Genomic DNA, 19,137 nt, shown 5'->3' with positions numbered 1-19,137 from the left:
CAAGTTCCGTGTAATTAGGTATTATAAGATTAAAGACTCTGAAGAAGGTATATTTAGTGCTGGTTGGCTGTGGTTCTAGTTAGACACTAGCCCCTTCCCCTCTTGAGTATGTCACTTATTATGGGAGCTAAGAAGAAAAAAATGTGTGATGACTTGCTCGTAAAATCCACTGAACACCAGGAATTCATTATTGGATATCCTGATTGCCTTGGAGGGATTCCCATTGCAGAACAGCTAACACTTTTCTGGCAATATTCAGGCAATTTCAATGGAAAGATCTAGTTCTAGAAATTCCTTCTTCAGCACTCTCAGTTCTTGGACCTGGCCCATCCCTGCCTGACTGCCCAAACAAACTGATGTTATAGCAGATAACCAGGAACACAATACTCAAACAAAACACAGATTTGAATGCATCAGTTCATAGAGAGTCATAAGTAAAGATGCTGTTCATGAAATAAAAAAGGAAAGAAAAACAAAAGCCTCCTAATTTTGTGAGACTTTTCAAAAATATACCAAGGGTTACATTTTTATAACGTTTTCAAGCAATTCTTTCCAGAAATTCTTTCTTCATCATTCAATCATATTTATTTCCTGAACAGTTTATGTTTCTTAGTCTTTTTTTTTTTTTCGTCAGTTTGGAATTTTAATTGAAGTTGTTTCTTTAAAAATAAAGTCTCTTTTCCTAAAGCAACAGAAACTTCAAAAAACACTCATCAACCCAATATAGCTGCAAAGACTTGGTGCCATATGAAGATGAGAAATCAAAGAAATTTGAATTTATCTATTTTTTTCTATAGGCTCAGTCTGTTTGGAACAATTGGTATTGTTATTACCAACAAAAAAGTTATTGGCTATTAAAAAATCACATTCATGGGGCGCCTGGGTGGCTCAGTCGTTAAGTGTCTGCCTTCGGCTCAGGTCATGATCCCACGGTCCTGGGATCGGGCCCCACATCGGGCTCCCTGCTCTGCTGGGAGCCCGCTTCTTCCTCTTCCACTCCCCCTGCTTGTGTTTCTTCTCTCGCTGGCTGTCTCTCTCTCTCTGTCAAATAAATAAAATCTTTTTTAAAAAATCACATTCAGGACAGAGGCAGAACTTGAAAATGCCTGTTTCTTTTTAAAAGAACCAGTTCTGTCATCCAAAAAAATTCTTTAATTTACATATAGACAAGTCCCTATGGCATCAGTTCACAGCATAGCGAAGCATCACTGAACTGTATTTAGTCGCAAGCCTTGCTTATAACAGTGGGGTGCTTCCTAGGCATTGCTGAAGTGATAGAAATTAAAATGCTAACAAGACCCAGTTTTAAACAGCCCACAAAACTACATATTAAGCCTACTCTCAGAGTCTATAGATTACTTCATCAGGATATATTAAGTAAGGACTTTGGAATTTAGCTCTTTCAGATGAAAAGAATTTCCATTAAGTTTTCTGAAAAGTCAAATTTGGGGCGAGAGTAGTATCAATTTTTTGAAGCCCACCTGTGTGGAAGGTCCTCGGCTGGTCATTTTACCTCCTTCATTTTATTTCACTACCCCAATAAACCAATAAGGAGGCTATCATCAGATGAAGAAATGGAAGCCCAAGAAGTTTAATATATTCCAAACAACACAGCAAACACCTAACAAAGCCAAGATTCCCAAAGATCGTTTTCAGAATCGCAGTTTTGTCAGAATCAATGTTTTGTTGAATAACTATTACTGTGTGCTCAGTATGAGTGGTTTCCATGTATTATGTGTGAATCCCCCCTCTCTCCATACCATACAGAATGAAGTTTGTTAACACTAAGTAACATGATCAAAGTCTCACAACTGGTAAGTGGGAGAACTATAATTTAAACTGGAGTTTTGGACTTTAAAACCTTAGCATTTTCTACTGTAACACAGTATCTTAGGGTTGGTTATCCAGTTCCCAAAAGGTAACATACTTTGGAAGAAACTGAAACACCCTAGGACAGAGAAAATTGCCAAGACTACAAATTTGCTGGTTTCTTTGATTTAGCTTCAAAAGTAAATATATACTAGAATAGCGGACTATCAGATGAATTCGTATTTGAATCCTAGCAGTCTTACCTACTGCCTACCTAAATTTGGGCAATTTCCCCTCAGCGCTTCAGTTCTCACCTTCGTATAATTCAGGTAACAAGAGCTACTTCATAAGCCTACACAGAGGATTAAATAAGATAACTTATGCAGTGCTCCGTGCCTCACAGCTGACTGCAGTGGTCAAGAGCACAGACCTGAAAACCAGCTGCCTGAGTTCAAATTCTCAGTCTGCCTCTGTGATCTTGGGCAAATTTACGTTACCCATCTGTGCCACCGTTTCCTCATGGTGAAACGAGAAAATGATAACTATTTCACGAATCAATACGTGTAAAATGCTCAGGATAAAAATTGTTTCCATTAAATCAAATGTGCCTGGCACATTGTAAGTACTATTTAAGAGGTTGTGAAATTTCAAAAATGCGCTTTGAACACAGCAGATGCTGAATAAATGGTAGCTATTTTACTCTACAATCACTTGGGTGATTTTAAATGATATATACATATATATTTCTACTGGTATTTAGACTTTTTTCTTTGGAGAAAATTCCTCCATTGCCAATAAAATCACATGTAAAACTGAATCTGCAGCCCAGAATGATCAGTTTTAGAGCTATCCTAATAGGTTCCTTGAAGTTTGGGAGCAGGGAGGGGAGGTGGAGGGAGAGGAAGGTGTTAGGGTGTCTTTCAGATTTGGGGTTAAGCGACTGGACATGCCTCTAGATGCTGTTTACTGAGATGGGAGACACTGTAGAGGATTGTACATATGGGAAAAGGAGGGAGAAAGAGAACTCACGATTGTTTAGTATCTCCCAGGTTCGAAGCATTATGCTGGGGCACTTTGTGTCCGTATTACCTCATTTCATTCTCGAAACACCCTATGGGTATTACCCTCTCCGTTTCACAGATCTGTAAAAATCTCTGAAGTGTGTTGTGCCATGGAGGCAAGTGAGTTCAACTTGCCAAATAAAAGCTTTTTGCATTAGGTGGTAAGAACTTTTTTAGCCCCTGCTCCCTCCCCATACTGCTAAGTTCTGAACGTGTTCATGTCAATATTTACATTGGTGTGTTAACGTAGCTACCACTTTCAACCCAAAGCGATACTTTCCTATTCCCTGCAGTCCTTTAATACCTCCATGGACAAAGAACGTTTTGAGATGCCAGGCAGGCTCTAAAAGTTCAGTTATAACTTGGAAATCTGTAAGAGTTAGATTACTCTGCCCAGAAATGTCATGGTAGTTGCTGTCTTTCTCCAATACTTACAGTAGACACAGACGTACTATCATAGAGCTAAAATTCAGTGTAACGATATTGCCCATTAACCTAGTAATGCCGTCTATATCGATTTCACTGTTGATATAATGTAACTGGTTCCAACTGGAAGTAAATCGAAGTATATACGTTTCTATTCCAATCTTCTGAATAATGCATGTCATCTGTATTACCTCAAACTTGGGGAACAAGATGCAGCAAGCAGAACCTCAAATGGTTAAAAGAATTTGTCGTTTGAAGGGTGGTATTTCTGAACTCTCTAACAACAACAACAAAGTTCTGAATCATAGAATCCATGAAGTTTTCAACCAAAAGCACCACCAAAGCAAATTTCCCATCGTTTTTCAAGTTTACCATAGTGCAAATATTGGATGGAACCATATTAAAATGCGGATACAAGCACTTTTGCGTGGCTCCACCGGATAGATCATAAAGAGCTCACAAATCTCAAGGAACATTAACTACCATAGCTATGTTTAAAATCCCTGCATTCTTTAAAAGCCCTCTTTTTATTCTAATGGAAAGCCCAAACTGAAAACTTACAAAACTTTACTATTTATTGTTACTACTTACTTTTCACATTACAACATTCTTACACTCAAGCTATATTAATTACAGCAGATGTATTTACAACTGATATTTTTGCTCTTTGGTTTTAAGATCAACTCTTGTCACCATGAAGATCAATGATAAACGTATTTTATGCTTGCGTGATGCTTCACGGCTGTCAGCAGGCTTGTGCAGATACTGTGTTGTGCAATCCCTATGGCCCTTCGACTTAGGCGGGCATTGACAATCACACCGGACATGCGCAAATACTACCCATGTATTATGGAAGAAGAAACAGAGGTTCGGTGAGGTGACCCGTCCTGGAGGGGCTCGGCTAACCCCAGATCTCCTGGGTCATAACTAAGTGCAATGTATTCACTAGATCTCTGTTAAACAACCTCTCCAGTAGTGTGTCAGTCATTGAACAAAACATGCATTCCAATATCACACTCAGAAGGAAACACTGCTGTCGGACAGGGACAGACCTCAGGATGTAGGATCCCTACCGCCTCTCTCCTCTCTGGCTCTTTCTGAGCTCCAGCCCCTGGCAGGCAGCCTCCACGCGACAAGAAGAGAAAGCTCCCGACCTTGGCCAGGTGGAAGCTGCAGGGGCCACAAGTGTGGGCCCTTCCGTCTACCAAGCTCACCCACCACAGGGGTTGCTTGGCGCCAGCGAAGCCCCCCCCCCCCCCCCCCCCCCCCCCCGCCTGCTGCCTCTCAGCTGCTAACCCAAAACCGGCAGAGAAAAGCAGACCATCACATGGAATAGGAAGACTTTTTAAAAAAATGATTTTATGGGGCGCCTGGGTGGCTCAGTCGTTAGGCGTCTGCCTTCGGCCCAGGGCGTGATCCCAGCGTTCTGGGATCGAGTCCCACATCAGGCTCCTCCGCTGGGAGCCTGCTTCTTCCTCTCCCACTCCCCCTGCTTGTGTTCCCTCTCTCGCTGGCTGTCTCTCTGTCAAATAAATAAATAAAATCTTTAAAAAAAAAAATAAAAAAATGATTTTATTTATTTATTTGAGAGAGAGAGAATAAGCGCACGAAAGAGAGCACAAGGGAAAGGGAGAGGCAGGGGGAGAAGCAGGCGCCCCGCTGAGCAAGGAGTCAGATGCAGGGACTCTGATCCCAGGACCCTGGGATCATGACCTGAGCCAAAGGCAGATGTTTAACTGACTGAGCCACCCAGGTGCCCCAGGAAGATTTTTTTTTTTTAAATGAGATTTTGTTAATAGAGAATTTAAAGATTAGTATCTTACTCCACGGATCTTTTTGGTGATAGGAGGTTATTTTCCCAACTGCTGGCAGTTAATTGTCCTCTTTATTAATTTTCTGCTGGTGATGATGAATGCGGTGGGAACGCAGGATTGGCAAGACCAGGGCTTTGCATCCGTTAGTGTGCATGCACACCCTCTGAATACTTTGAGAAATGCAGAGTCATCGTCAGTGGGCCTGGGGCGGGGCCTGAGAGTCTGTATTTCTGGATGCCAATGTTGTGGCATCTACAGACCAAGTTTTGAGTAGCATGGAACCAAATCACTTCAAACTGTCCTTCTATCCCCCAGGATCTATGAGAAGAAGAAAATCTAAAGATCATTAATGATTTTATTTTTTTCTCAAAGCAACAGACAACCAAAAAAAAAAAAAAAACCTGTCTGATTTCATTTTTCCTTTATTAATTTTTCTGTGGAAGACTTCATTTTCCTAGTGTCTTGGGAATAAGTCAGGTGTTGGGTTGAATAGGCATTTCTCCCTCTCTTCGATCCCCAGTGCCACAGAGAAAGGCTGAGCTGCTCCCTGTTGGTTCGCCCCTATCTCAGAATTTTCCTGTCTAGTCTTCTCACCTCTGCCTGATGTTTTTCCCTATAAAGATTTAGGTCCTTATTGACCAGAGACAGATTATAGCAGGAATGTCACAGTTGTTTTAGCTTGTGCAGTTGGTCACATTCTTTTGAGAGTAGCCTGAAATTAGATCACCACTAAAAACAGCCATAAAAATAATATCAGCACACAATATCTTACTCCAAATTATTTGGCTGCTTTGGCTCAGTCCAATCTAAATGCTACAGCCTTGTTTTTATTTTTAACTTTTTATTTTGAAACAAAGAAAAAGATGCAAGAATAGTGGTTTCATGTACCCTTCAGCCAGCTTTCCCCAAGGATAACATCTTACAAAACCATCGTACCGTATTAACAACAGGAAATCTACGCGGGCACAGTACAGTTAAGTACAAGACTTACTCGGATTTCACCAGTTTTGACAAGTGCTCTTCTTTTTTTAGCGGGGAGAGTATACAGGACCATGAAATTATATAGATTCATGTAACCACCACCACAATCTGATTGTTAAAGTCTATTGTCCCCCAGGATTCAGCCCGGAGCCCTATTCAGTTCTCTTTCTTCCCCGAACCTTCTCATCCATAATTGTGACGTTAATTATCTTTTCTATTTGGATAATTCCCAAATTGATAGCGCTAACCTCTCCCTTGAACTCTATTCCTAACCATTTCATGGCCCATTTCCGGACACCCACTGAATATTTTATCTGCACTTCGCACTTCAACATATTCAAAATTGAACCAGTATTCCTTCATTTTTAAACTAGCCTGTCTATGGGGGCCTAGCACCCCGTAGCCCCAGCCAGAATGCCCAGGGATCATCCTAGATGTATCCATCAGCCATATCTCACCTTCACATAATAAAAACAGCTGACACTCCTCTGGTGGGTACTGGGTGCCCCACACTCAATGTGAATTTGCTCATTTCATCCTGAGAGCAATCCTAAGCATTGTCAGAAATGGCTCCAAGTTCCCTGAAGCCTAAGAATTGCACAGTTTTAGGGTTCCTTTTAAAGAAAAAGAACAGAAAAATACAAATATCAGGGAATCTTGCAGTATGCTACACCATGGATGAACCTTGAAGAAAAACATTGTGTTAAGTGAACAAAGCCAGTCACAAAAGGACAAACACTGCATGAATCCACTTACACGAGATACTTGAGATCATTAAACTCAGAATCAGAGACTAGAGTGGTGGTTTCCAGGGGCTGGCAGCAGAAGGAGATGGGGAGTTGCTAATCAATGGATATAAAGTTTCAATTGCACAAGATGAATAAATTCTAGAGATCTGCTATGCAACGTAGTGCCATAGTTAACAACACTATTTGCACACTTAACATTTTTTAAGAGGATAGATCTCATGTTAATTAAGTGTTCTTATCACAAGAAAATAAAATTAAAAAAAAGAAAATTACAAATATCAAAATTAGTACTTACAAAAATAAATACTTGGATTGGCACAAGTGATGGGTTCTGAATATTGACCCTCATTAGTTTCAGGACACATCTGCCCTCAAGGAGGGGGTTATTCTTATTTCTGTTTTATAATGAGGCAACTGAGGCACAGAAAGTTTGTATACTTGACCAGGGTCCTCCTGCCATGGGAGGTCCCATCGCCCGTTGGCCTCCTATGTGACCTCCCGACCACTAAACAACTCCCCTTTGTCCATTCTCCACGCTGACCCCAGAGGCATCTGGGCACAGACCATGTCTCTCCTGATCGGAAGCCATACCTAGTTCCTTACTACTTTTAGGATAAGTGTTAAACTCTTTTCCATGGGTTCTGGGCTGTCTCTGGCACTTGATGCTGTGGGATGCTGAAATGTCAATGGCTCTCCAACACTCCACACTTCCAACTCCTGTACACATGCCCTTCCCACTGCCGGGACGGCTCTCTTCCCATCCCCTCTACACTCAATGCTCTTTACCAATTTTTTTCTGAATTAGAAATAGCATTATTAGTCACTTTTAGCTTATAGGAGTAATACATAGTTTAAAAGAAAAAAATATGTACAATACAAAAAAAGCATGAAGAATTAAATGAAAACCACTAGGTCTGTAACCCACTTGTCTGGGAAGAAGCACTATTAACAATTGAGTGTATACACTTTCCATTTTTCCTGAATGTCAGAGTGTGTGTGTGTGTGTGTGTGTGTGTGTGTGTGTGTGTGTTCTAGTCTCTAAAATTGGGATATGTTACTATGTTGGGTTTTTTTTTTTTTCATTTTTATCAGTCTACTGGACTCTCCCCCTAAATACTTTGTTGTTATTTTAATGCACATCTCTTTGGTTACTGGGAAAGCCAAGCATCCCTTTATGTGTTTCTTCCACTAAGAATTGCCTGTAGATATCTACCCTTCTCTGCTGAGCTTCTACTAAGGATATTGGTTATATACATTACAATATTTTTTTAACTTTACCTTTAGTCCTTTGACTTTGTAATGATGTAATTTGGAATGATGTAATTTCATATACTGTTGGCGCCTTTAGAATAACCACCATATATTTTTACCTCTGCAGCACCACAATTGAGTACAATGCCCAATACAATCAATGGTGAACAAATATTTGGGGAATGAATGAGTGGTCTAAAGACACATCACTTCATTTTAGGGTGCCCAGTGTATTGGGGATAAGGTCTCATCCTCTGATTTCCTTATCCCTTCTCACAGAGAACTAAGAGCCAAATCCTGTGAATTCTACCTTCAAAATGTCTTTAAACATCCCAGTGTTGCCACTCTAGTTCAGACTATTGTCACTCCTTACCTGGACTTCTGTAATAGGCTCCTCTTTCTGGTCTAACTCAATCTTTTCTTCATCTGTGATCACAGTTTTCTTTTTTCTTTTTAAAAAGATTTTATTTATTAGAGAGAGAGAGAGAGAGAGAGATCACGAGCAGGGAGAGAGGGGTAGAGGGAGAAGCAGACTCCCTGATGAGCAGAGAGCCCGATGCAGGACTCGATCCCAGGACCCTGAGATCATCACCTGAGCCGAAGGCAGACGCCTAACCGACTGAGCCACTGAGGCTCCCCTGTGACCACAGTTTTCTAAAATAAAATCTGTTCACTTCACTCTCCTGCTTAAAATCTGTTAATGATTCCATATTGCCTGAAGAATAAATGTAAAGTCTTCAGAAAGGGTCTAAGAGCCTCCAGAACATCTGGTCAGATGCCCCATGTCAGCCCCATCCCTTCTCCGTCCCTCTCTTTGCACCTTCTCTGCTCCAGACAGACTAGACTTTCTATGATCTTTGCTCTCTAGATCTATCTCAAATGCCGCAACTTCCCTGGAGACTTGTCCTCTCCTTGCACCAAAATAACCACACTGCTCTCCCCACCATCAGCCCCACCAGCGCCACCACAACCACCCTTGCCTCGGGCACTTCCCTCTAAGTCTCTGGACTTTCTCATTATTTTGAAGCTAATCTCCTATTTCTCTCCCCATCCCATCTTCCTGCCTGCATAGGAATTCTGGTTCAGCAATTTCAAAGAAACAAATATCTCAGTACCTATTATGTACGAAGTACCGACTCTATTTCTGATACTCAGCTCAGTTTCCAGCTGAAATCTTGAGCACAGCTGAGTTCTGAAAATATATTAGTTATAAAAGGCTAGAAGCCTCAGTGTACTTCTGTGTCTCCCTGTGTGTGTGTGTGTGTGTGTGTGTGTGTGTGTGTGGTTTTAAAATAGTGTAATTTGAGCTCCTCTTAGAGCCGGGGATCTGAGAACAAATGGGGAGGTAGATGTCCTTGTTTTGTCAGCCTTGTTAGTTAAACAGGCAAAGGAGAAGCAGAACTTCTCTGCTTCTGGTATAGTCCTTAACCTAAAGAATTTTTGGTTCAAACAAACAATAGACACGCATATTACAATTACTTTCATTAAACTTTTAAAAAATAATACATTCTCTGAATAAGTATAAATAATCATTTGCCTCGGCAAATTTACAGTCCATAATTTTTTTGTGCATTCCCTGTTCTTGCTGCAACATGTTTGACGTCTAAATATTACAAACAGAAAGGGGATTCGAGACACGTATATGACAATTCATAAACTCTAAAATGATCACGGCTACAAAATTTTAAAGCTCATTGGCTTTCTTTCAAGGAAATGATCAGTTTAAGATATTGTAAACACGTCAACAACAACAACAAAAGTACTGCTTCTTTGGTTGCTTCCTATCTCCCTTCCATTTTACCCACAGGAGTCGGATGCTTCATTAGCTGCTGGGGATGCAGGGATAAACAACACAGGCATGTCCTCTCCCCTCACGGGGCTTACACGAGCTTCCAAATAAACACAAACCAAGCCAGAAAGCTTCTGAGGAAGAAGGGCCATCCAAAATAAAACAGAGGATTTCAGCATTCGGATCATGTTTCTCAATCACTGAAATACAATATGACTTCCCCACAATCTCTGTGATTCCCAGCCAAGATATTTTTATTCCTCCTTACTTTAAAAAAATTGCCAATAGGAAGTTATTTCTAATATGTTATTTCTATGCCTTTCCTAATAGAGTTGAAAGCTAAGGTGTTAGAACCCAAAATATCTTGTCAACTTAATCAGTTGGTTACTGTGTGTGTCAAATTCAATATTTAGAGAAGTCAAGCTATCTATATATTCAGATGTTTGTTTTGTATTTTCCAATCAATTTTTACTAAAGTGAACATTTTAAACCCTAATGTATCAAACCATAAGTTTCTTGAGCATAAATATAATGTCCGTGTTGTGAAGATTGCCTGGATTCTGGTTTGTAATGTTTCCCAACCCAGGCATTACCCTCTTTCAAAATAATCTTTGCTCAGGCTTGGAAATACATAAGGATCTGGGTTGCCATGCTTGACTTTAGGGTGACCCTAAGACGACTTTGTGTACTTTTATTATTTTTACTCCTAAAAGTAAGGCAAAACCAAAGGATTTTAGGAATTATCACTCTCCTCTGACAAATGGGAAAGTATCCCTATGCTTTCCATTCCCAGTTTCCCTCATTCGTCTCTCACACTCACTCAGTAATTCACCAAATATCCACGGAGCACTTAGTGTGTGCAAGGCAGCCAACTCGGCACTGCAGGAAAGCACTGAGACCCGGATGCAGGGCTGACCCTCCAGGCTCTTGCCTTCAGAAGATGCTGAGGCCTGGTAGAGGATGGGACAGACATCCAGCCCTTAAAAAACAAAATGCTCCCTTAAGTGCCTTCTGAAAGGAGGGATAGAGTGCTTAAGTAAAATAATAATGATTAATAATTATCATAAAGTTTATTCCTTTACTCACTCATGAGCAATCCTCCCCGGGCAAGTCACTTATGATTTCCTTCTAGAATTGAAGAATGCATTCGCAGAAGGAAAGTGGGGCCGCTGCTGGTGCCGTGCCTGGCATGGGGGCAGGAAGAACCAGGGAGTGAAAAGACTCTTTCATTCCTCTGGCAAAGGCAGCCTTGCAGCTGGGGCCACGGTCTGCTCCGCTGAGCCTCGGCCTCCTGAGAGACAGCATGTGTTCCTCTTATGATCCGAGGCTTCGCCACCAGCCACGGGCAGCAGCCAGGAGAGGGGAAGACAGTTACACGACCCATTTAATTTTATAAAATGTGCATAAACATTTTATTTTCCCTTCAAATCAAGAATAGCTATGGAATTTAAACTTTTACCTGTAATCCCTCTGCCTTGGAACTAGGATGGTGAATTTCTGATTAATGCGGGCACGTCAGTATATCCTTACCCCATTGGCTTCCTCATCTGTAAAACGAGAAGGTGGTAACAGATGTTCTTAAGGTTCCTTCCAAATGAAAACAAATATGATGTTTAAATCAAGAGAATTTCAAGTGACTCACACTTGACTGCTAAGGAAAAGAATATATTAAAAACCCCCCACTATTTGCCTATTTTCCTGTCAGCCTTTTTCCATCATTTGAGATTACTTATTATAACTTAGTGACTCCAGTTTGTGTTTATTATTCCTCCACTAACATCTCTGGCTTAAAACCAGCAAAACTGTAAAGGCTTCTATTCCAATCCAAGATTTTAAACATGGACACACGCACATACCAGGGGACGCAGCACGGAAATGAGAGCCCAGCGGACACGTAACTGCAGGGTTCCCAAACTTCAGCAGGCATTAGAATCACCTAGCTAATTTGGTAGGTAAAGTGAGCCCAAGGGTTAATGTTTTTAAGAAGTTCTAAGTGATACTGATGCTGCTGGTCCAGGGCCACACTTGGAAAACCACTGCTTTTTGGCAGAATTCCCATGGAGACCTAACCCCAAGCATCTGTTCTCTTCAAATCCCTTCAGGTCAGACCGTGCCCCAGGCAATAGTTTCTCCCCTCGGCTGTTTGTCCACTGTCAGCAAGTCCTGATGATACCGGTGTTTTCCTTCCCGTCAAAGCACTTTTCCACCTATTCCTAACCGATTGCCCACCCACTTCTCTATTCCCTTGACAATTTCCTTGACAGGATTTCAAGCCACTGTAAAACTCGCATTTTCATGCCCAGCATGACGTTTTCCTTTTGTTCTGTTTTATTTTTGCATAGGATTAAGAACTATCACTAGGGCACATCCCTTTTTAATCCCTCAGTCATTGTGGCCCAAAGCTCTGCCAAAAGTTCTGTGCTGCCCAGAACACAAAATGAATGGAAGAATGAGAGGTCAGTCAAGTCAGGGCAGCGAGGCAGAACATTCGCAGTGCATTTAGCTAACGTGCATAGAGGGACAGTACCGCGTCTGTTGTACCAAGTGTTCATCTTTGTCTTAAGCAGGATATGAGCCTAAAATGTGGAAGGAAGGATTCTGTTTAAAATTTTTATTTTGTGGTATTTAGTAGATAATCTTTAGTAACAGAGAAACAGCTTTATATCCCTAATTATAGGAAATGGTTTTCAATTAATCCTTCTTTATAACCAATGTGTTCTCAGATCCCTATCTATGACGAGGGGTCTAGAGAATAAACTATGCTGGAAGTCTATGGTATTGCAATAAAGAGGAAGAAGGGGTGTTTATTTGTATGAAATAAAAACCATAATTTCTTAAGGTACTTAGATGACTTAAATTCTTAAAAGGCTGATACCTTATGCAAGAGGTATAGTTACATACCCGATTCTCTTTTTATCAGCCAATATGAGGAATCAAGCCTGATATCTTGTTAGAATGCCAGCATTTAAACAAAATAAGACAGTTCTAGAGGCTTACTTAGCAGCCCTCTTTCTTTTTTTGTGTAAACTCTACCCTCCACGTGGAGCTCAAACTCACAACCCTGAGATCAAGAGTCACATGCCTTACTTGCTGAGCTAGCCAGGCACCCCATTAGTAGCCCTCTTTCAAGATGACAAAGCAAGGTCCACTCTTCTGTTACCTGCCCCTCCTTCCCACTTCCCTTCCTGCTCATAAAGAAAGTCTTGGCATTTGGCAGGAAGAGGCGTGAGTCAGAGGGAAGCCAGCGGGAACAGACGAAGCAGAGGGCTGCTGCTGGTGGTGATTGCATGGGTGGGGGAATTTCACCCCTGTACTAGAAAGATCCAAGCTTCACTTGTAGACAAGCTTGCTGAAGCCAGCCACTCATCCCTGCCCTTCCAAGTTCTGCCCACCCATTGGTCCTCCCAGGTAGTAAGGCATCTCTTTTCCATTCATGGCCATTATGACTAATTTCTAAAATTACATGTATGTTTTTAGTATGCACTCTGTGTGTGTGTGTGTGTGTGTGTGTGTGTGTGTGTGTGTGTGTGTGTGTGTGTAAAGGTGAGAGTAAGGGTTACTATGCCTCCGGCTTCACTATCCTAGCCATTGCCCTCCATCTCAAGAATTCCAAACTTCTTTTCATCTAATGCTTCTGAATTAGAACTTTCTGCTAAACTTAATCTAGTCAACAGAACTTCAAGCTTCCCTTTAATATGGCTTAAATATATGAAATAATTTCTTTTTTGAAAGCTACTCAATGACATCTTTGACACTTCACATTTCCACAAACATCTATCGTATTTTACTAAAGAGATTCCAATGTCACATGAAACTCATCAACACATTACCTTGACTCTCGTGGCAATGTTGTGAATTATTACTGTGGGCAGAAGCTATCGTATTACTCCATGACTTTTATCAGTATAGATCAGTGGTGACCTAAACAGTTCCTTTTTCTAGATGTCTTACATTTTTTTCATCTTCAATTAGACTGAGGTACTGGAGTGGCCATTGCTTTTGTAAGTGAATGTTCTCAGTTCTACTGCTAATCATAATGCAAAGATGGATACCTGCTAATTATTTACTCTGGCCAGAGGCATTATTTATTTACAGAGCTAGTAATGTTTTATGACTCTTGTGAACTGGTCTACACCCATGGTTTTGCTCTTGTTCTAAATTTTGCTTTCCATTTAATTGTAACCTTGAGCTAATACAGACACTGTGTGTTTTTACCTAATGAAAACATTAGGTATTCAGGTCAAGAAGATAACAGATCTCCTGCTTGAACTGAAAACAAGTTCTTCAGAAGCCTTTAAGAATTGGATCCCTTCAAGGCTGAAACTGCTGTTCTGAGCAGCTTGGTAAATCTTCATGAGACTTTTCGTGATTTGTGCCGTGGTTGTGTATACCTACTGTGGAGTTGCTGAGACAATAAATGTTAATGATCCCCAGCCCCCGTGATATGCCTGCCAGGGGAAGTGGCCTGGAGAGAGAACAGCTGTCAAGGCCTTGCCTTGCCTTTGCTTCTCATGAAGACAACAGCATTCCCCAGAAGCATTCCTTCCCCCCCCAAAGATTAAGTGAGTCCCATCACCAGCAAGCCCAGACATACTCAGGTTTCTAGAGAGGACACTTGATGACTGACCTACCTCAGCCAGCGGGAGCCCCCAGCACAGCAGATGACCAAGGCAAGAGCTTGATACTCCCTTTTGAAAGGGAGTCAGATCAGTGTAAACCAGAACATTCTTTCTGAATAGAAAAAACTCTGTTAGTCATGAAAATGATTCCACCCCTCATACTGTAATCTCAAGTCTATGAATAAATCCATGATGATGATGATGATGGCTTAATTCTTATACATCTAGGGGTCGACATGATTTGCAGAGCAAAGTCACATTCCAGAGGCAGAATCAGCAGCCACAAATTTTATAAAGTGTTTACATTCTTTATTTTTATTCAGTGAAGAACATTAGAGATATATGATTCATAATCTGGGGCAACACCTTTTAAAATCCCCTTCCTCCACTCTCCAATTTTCCTGTATGCTCCAGGGTCTCTACTATATCAGTGCTTTAACATTGTCTCTCCAGGCTCCATCTGTCTTACATTGAACTCTTCCTCTTCTTTCCTGCTCTTTTTTTTTTTTTTTTAAGATTTATTTATTTATTTTATTTGAGAGAGAGAGAAAGAAAGCAGGAGAGCACGAGTAGGGGGATGGGTCAGAGGGAGAGGGAGAAGCAGACTCCTCGCTGAGCAGGGACCCTGACTCAGGACTCCATCCGAGGATCCTGGGATCCTGACCTGAGCTGAAGGCAGACACTTACCCGACTGAGCCACCCAGGTGCCCCTCTTTCTTGCCCTTGACTATGCTAGATACCTTGACTTCTATTCTAGCAATCAAAAACACACCCTCTTTAAGTGGATGAGAGATGGGGATACCTGGCTAGGCATTGTGTTTACTATGTTACTGGACTGGGTTTTGGAAGTGGAGGATCAGGAAAGGCATCCTACTTAATTTTAAAGTTAATTTTTGCTGCAACAGATTTGCTGTCCTTCATTATGCTATTATCACATTGCAACCACATATTAGATGCAGTATTTCTGTTTTGAAGTCTTACCAGCCCCGTTATAAAGGAGACATCTCAGCTTCAGAGATTATTAATATTCCCATGGGCACGTTGCCTAAAAGTGGAAAAGTCCCGTTCTGAATTCAAATCTTTCTTCCCCCAGAGTCTACACATCTGAACATCTGTCACTATAACTGTTGTCCTAAAGAATTAATTCAAGGGAAAAAACAAGTGTTTGTACACGTCATTTAGATTAGATACAGGCCAGCATCGGAAACCGGGGATGTACTGTATGGTGACTAACATAATATAATAAAAAATCATTATAAAAAAAAAAAGATTAGATACAGGCCAAAGCGTCAAGGCACAAAAATATGCATATGATTTGGTAAATTATTAACCAGCAACTGAATATTAATAGACTTATGTGGCCATGGAAGCATTACAAAATAGATTGATAAAAAAATTAAATGAAGTTTGGTATACATATAATTATGATCATTTATGTTATAAATGATTATAATCATTTAAAACTAAGCATAGAGAATTAAAAATCATAAAAGTCATAAAGATTGCAAGATATGTCTATGAAGGTGAAGGGAAAGGGGTCATGTGTTTCTCTAAGAGTAAACTGTAAATGACTTCTGCTTGTCTTTTGAAAGAAAGATTGTCATTCCTGTCCGTGCTGATTCTGCCGACCACAAACTTGGCGAGCTCAGAGTCAAGCTGGGAAAGCTAAACCTCCCATTAATCTGGTAGATCGAGACATTTCATATTTTTCAGCTTCTTATCCTGTGTCTACCCAAATAGTACTTCACAGTGAAATAGCCTAGAACAAAGCCAGCCAAACCTCGGCTCTCCTCCCTGCAGGGGGCACTGTGGGCTTGTTTAAATAGAAGACTGGCAGCGCCGGAGCCAGGCCAAGTGGTCAATTAGCAGTTTAACTTCACAGCTCAGCCTACAATGGGAACTGTTCCTCTGATACCCGGCACTGAACATTTCCTATTCTCCCTTTCCCTGCTCCCCCAGACCACTCTGCTATTCGTCCAAGGATAAAAGAGCTGCTGAATATGAAGTGTGACTTGGGGAGATGTGTGTCAAATCTCGAAGCCTTGCTCCTAAGGTAAATGAAGACCCTACGCTGACGGGAATTTGGCAGGGAAGATATATTTGAAGTCAGGCTCTCTCAGCAGCTCAAAATCGCCTTTCTGCTGGTGGGAAGACAGCCTTCCTGAGGGCCTGGATCCTCAGAGGGAAATATTCTTTTCTTTTTCTTTTAAATAATCATTGTGGTGTTTATCACTTTCATGAAAGAGTGGAGTTTGAAAAGGAGACTGACCATGGCATATAACACAGCCTGCTGTGCTCACGGGTCAATTAATGCATTTTCTCTAAAGAAGTACCTCTTTATTCTAGAGGGGTGTGTGGATTCTCTTACTAGACAACCGGCATGAAAGGTCAGATTTACCAACTCTACCATTCTCTTTGGCAGGTTTATTTCAAATTCAGTTGTTTTCTTTTATAGTTCAGCACTCTAGGAAGCCTCACTTTGCTCCAAACATTCAGACTCTGAGCTCCCAAAGAGTGAGGCATTCTGTGTGTCTGGGTAAGAGCTTGTGATTGATGGCGTGTGATTCGTCCATCCATAGACACTTAGGTTGCTTCCATATCTTGACTATCGTAAAAAAAAAAAAAAAAAAAATGCGGCAAGGAACATAGGGGTGCAGATATCTTTTTGAATTAGTGTTTTTGTTTTCTTCAGACAAATACTCAGAAGTGGCATTGCTGGATCATATGGTAGCTCTATTTTTAATTTTTTGAAGAACCTCCATACTGTTTTCCATAGACCAGTTTGCATTCCCGCCAACAGTGCACCAGTTTGCATTCCCGCCAACAGTGCACGAGGGTTCCCTTTTCTCCACATCTTCACCAACACTTATTATTTCTTATCTTTTTGATTATAGCCATTCTAATAGGTGTGAAGTTGTCTCTCATTGTGGTTCTGATTAGCATTTTCCTGGTGACTAGGGATGTTGAGCACCTTTTCACATCTGTTGGCCATGTGTATGTCTTCTTTATAAAAATACCTTTTCAGATCTTCTGCTGGTTTTTTTTTGGCTTTGCTTTTGGTGTCAAATGATTGCAAATGCTCTTAATGCCACTGAATTATACACTCAAAAATAATTAAAATGGCAAACTTTATGGTTTGTCTATTTTATCACAATTTTAAAAAATCACAAAACTAAGACGAACCTTGTGTTTTCCTGTAGATCAGCTTGCCACTTCCAAACCTAAAATGCCCTTCCTGATATTTGTTCCTAACCAATGCCCTTGCCTCTGTCTTGAACTCTACACAGCCACCCAGACCAGGCTTGTGCCAGAATCACACTTCAGTCCATTGCTGCCTGACCAGTCAGGCTCCCTCCCTCTTCATCTGGCTTCATCCAGATCCCTGGAATGTTACCTTGCCTGAGATTTGCACTTTCCCTTTATGCCCTTAACTGTCTCTCTGCCTGTAACTGGGAGATTGTATATCATGCTTTACTCTCTTCCTCTGGCTTAGATTCTTTCCTATAAGGGGCTCAACTTTGCTGCCCTGTTTGTTTGAGGGCTGACAGAAGAGATGCATACGCCACATACTTCCTCTGCCTTATTATTGTCTCCAGATCCCGGTTCACATGTGTTACATCTGTGAAGGCAGGCTGGAGGCACTGCTTGAAACAGCATTCTCCTTTTTTTTTTTTTTTTTAAGATTTTATTTATTTACTTGAGAGAGAAAGAGCAAGCGAGAGAGTGAGAGAGAGAGCACACAAGCAGGGGGAGAAGGGTAGAGGGAGAAGCAGGTTTCCCACTGAGCAGGGAGCCCTATTCGGAGCTTGATCCCAGGACCCTGGGACCATGACCTGAGCCAAAGGCAGATGCTTAACCGACTGAGCCACTCGCGTAGCCTGCATCCTCTTCTTTTTCATAGATTCAGACTTTTGTGGAAAAATTGATACTTATGATTTGGGAGGAAGTTATGTATTTACCATATTCATCTATATCAAATGCTAATAAAAAAACCTCAGCTCACTTATGATGATGAACATTACATGATATATATTGGTTGGAGGTAACTACATCCTCATCTTGGTGACATGTCTCTATTTCAGGGATAGAAACTCCTCGATCCAAGTGTCTTGCTCTCTCCCCTCTTAGACCACCAAGTCTGCAATGCAGCCTCAAAAACAGCTAGTTGTTATGAAACATATCAAGCCATAATAGGATTCTTCATTACTTGAGAACAATAAATTGTTATATGCTCAGTTGGAGAAGGCATTGCTTTCAGAGGAAAATATTTTGATAATGAAAGTATGCTTGACTTGATAAAATATCCTATACACCCTGCCATCTCAAATGTTTGTTGAGAGTGATGGTGATTCCACTAGGAGTGAATAAGCTTAGTGCCATTTAGACATGTCATTAGTTACTAAAAAAAAATATTCAGGGAAACAACTGCTTTTATATTTATTCATTCATGCACTCATGCATGGATTCCACAAATACTATTGAATGTCTGCTCTGTGTCAAGCACTGTTCTGGGAGCTATGATTATAGTGGCATGAGGGTGAGTCCAAGGTTCTCTTTCTTTACTTCCTATTCTTGGAGTTTACATATGAAATATTGGTCCCAGGCACTCCTAAAACTCAAATGTTCTGGAAGTTGTCT

At 41.0% G+C, this 19,137-nt stretch overlaps 1 long non-coding RNA gene across 1 annotated transcript in view; it reads right to left on the bottom strand.

The window, feature by feature from the left end:
- Positions 1-5,682: 5,682 nt before the first annotated feature.
- Positions 5,683-19,137, bottom strand: part of LOC123000726 (uncharacterized) — a 33,674-nt gene continuing 20,219 nt past the window's right edge. The window contains exons 4-8 of the long non-coding RNA XR_006408912.3: positions 14,512-14,611; positions 11,340-11,427; positions 10,967-11,207; positions 10,701-10,859; positions 5,683-6,705 (exon numbers count right to left, since the gene is read on the bottom strand). This is a non-coding gene — a long non-coding RNA (uncharacterized LOC123000726). The remainder of the gene's footprint in view (positions 6,706-10,700; positions 10,860-10,966; positions 11,208-11,339; positions 11,428-14,511; positions 14,612-19,137) is intronic.

The sequence above is a fragment of the Ursus arctos genome, unplaced genomic scaffold (assembly GCF_023065955.2).
Source record: "Ursus arctos isolate Adak ecotype North America unplaced genomic scaffold, UrsArc2.0 scaffold_10, whole genome shotgun sequence".
Lineage (NCBI taxonomy): Eukaryota > Metazoa > Chordata > Mammalia > Carnivora > Ursidae > Ursus > Ursus arctos.
The sequence above is the reverse complement of the archived record's forward strand: the minus strand, read 5'-3'. Positions and strand labels throughout refer to the sequence as shown.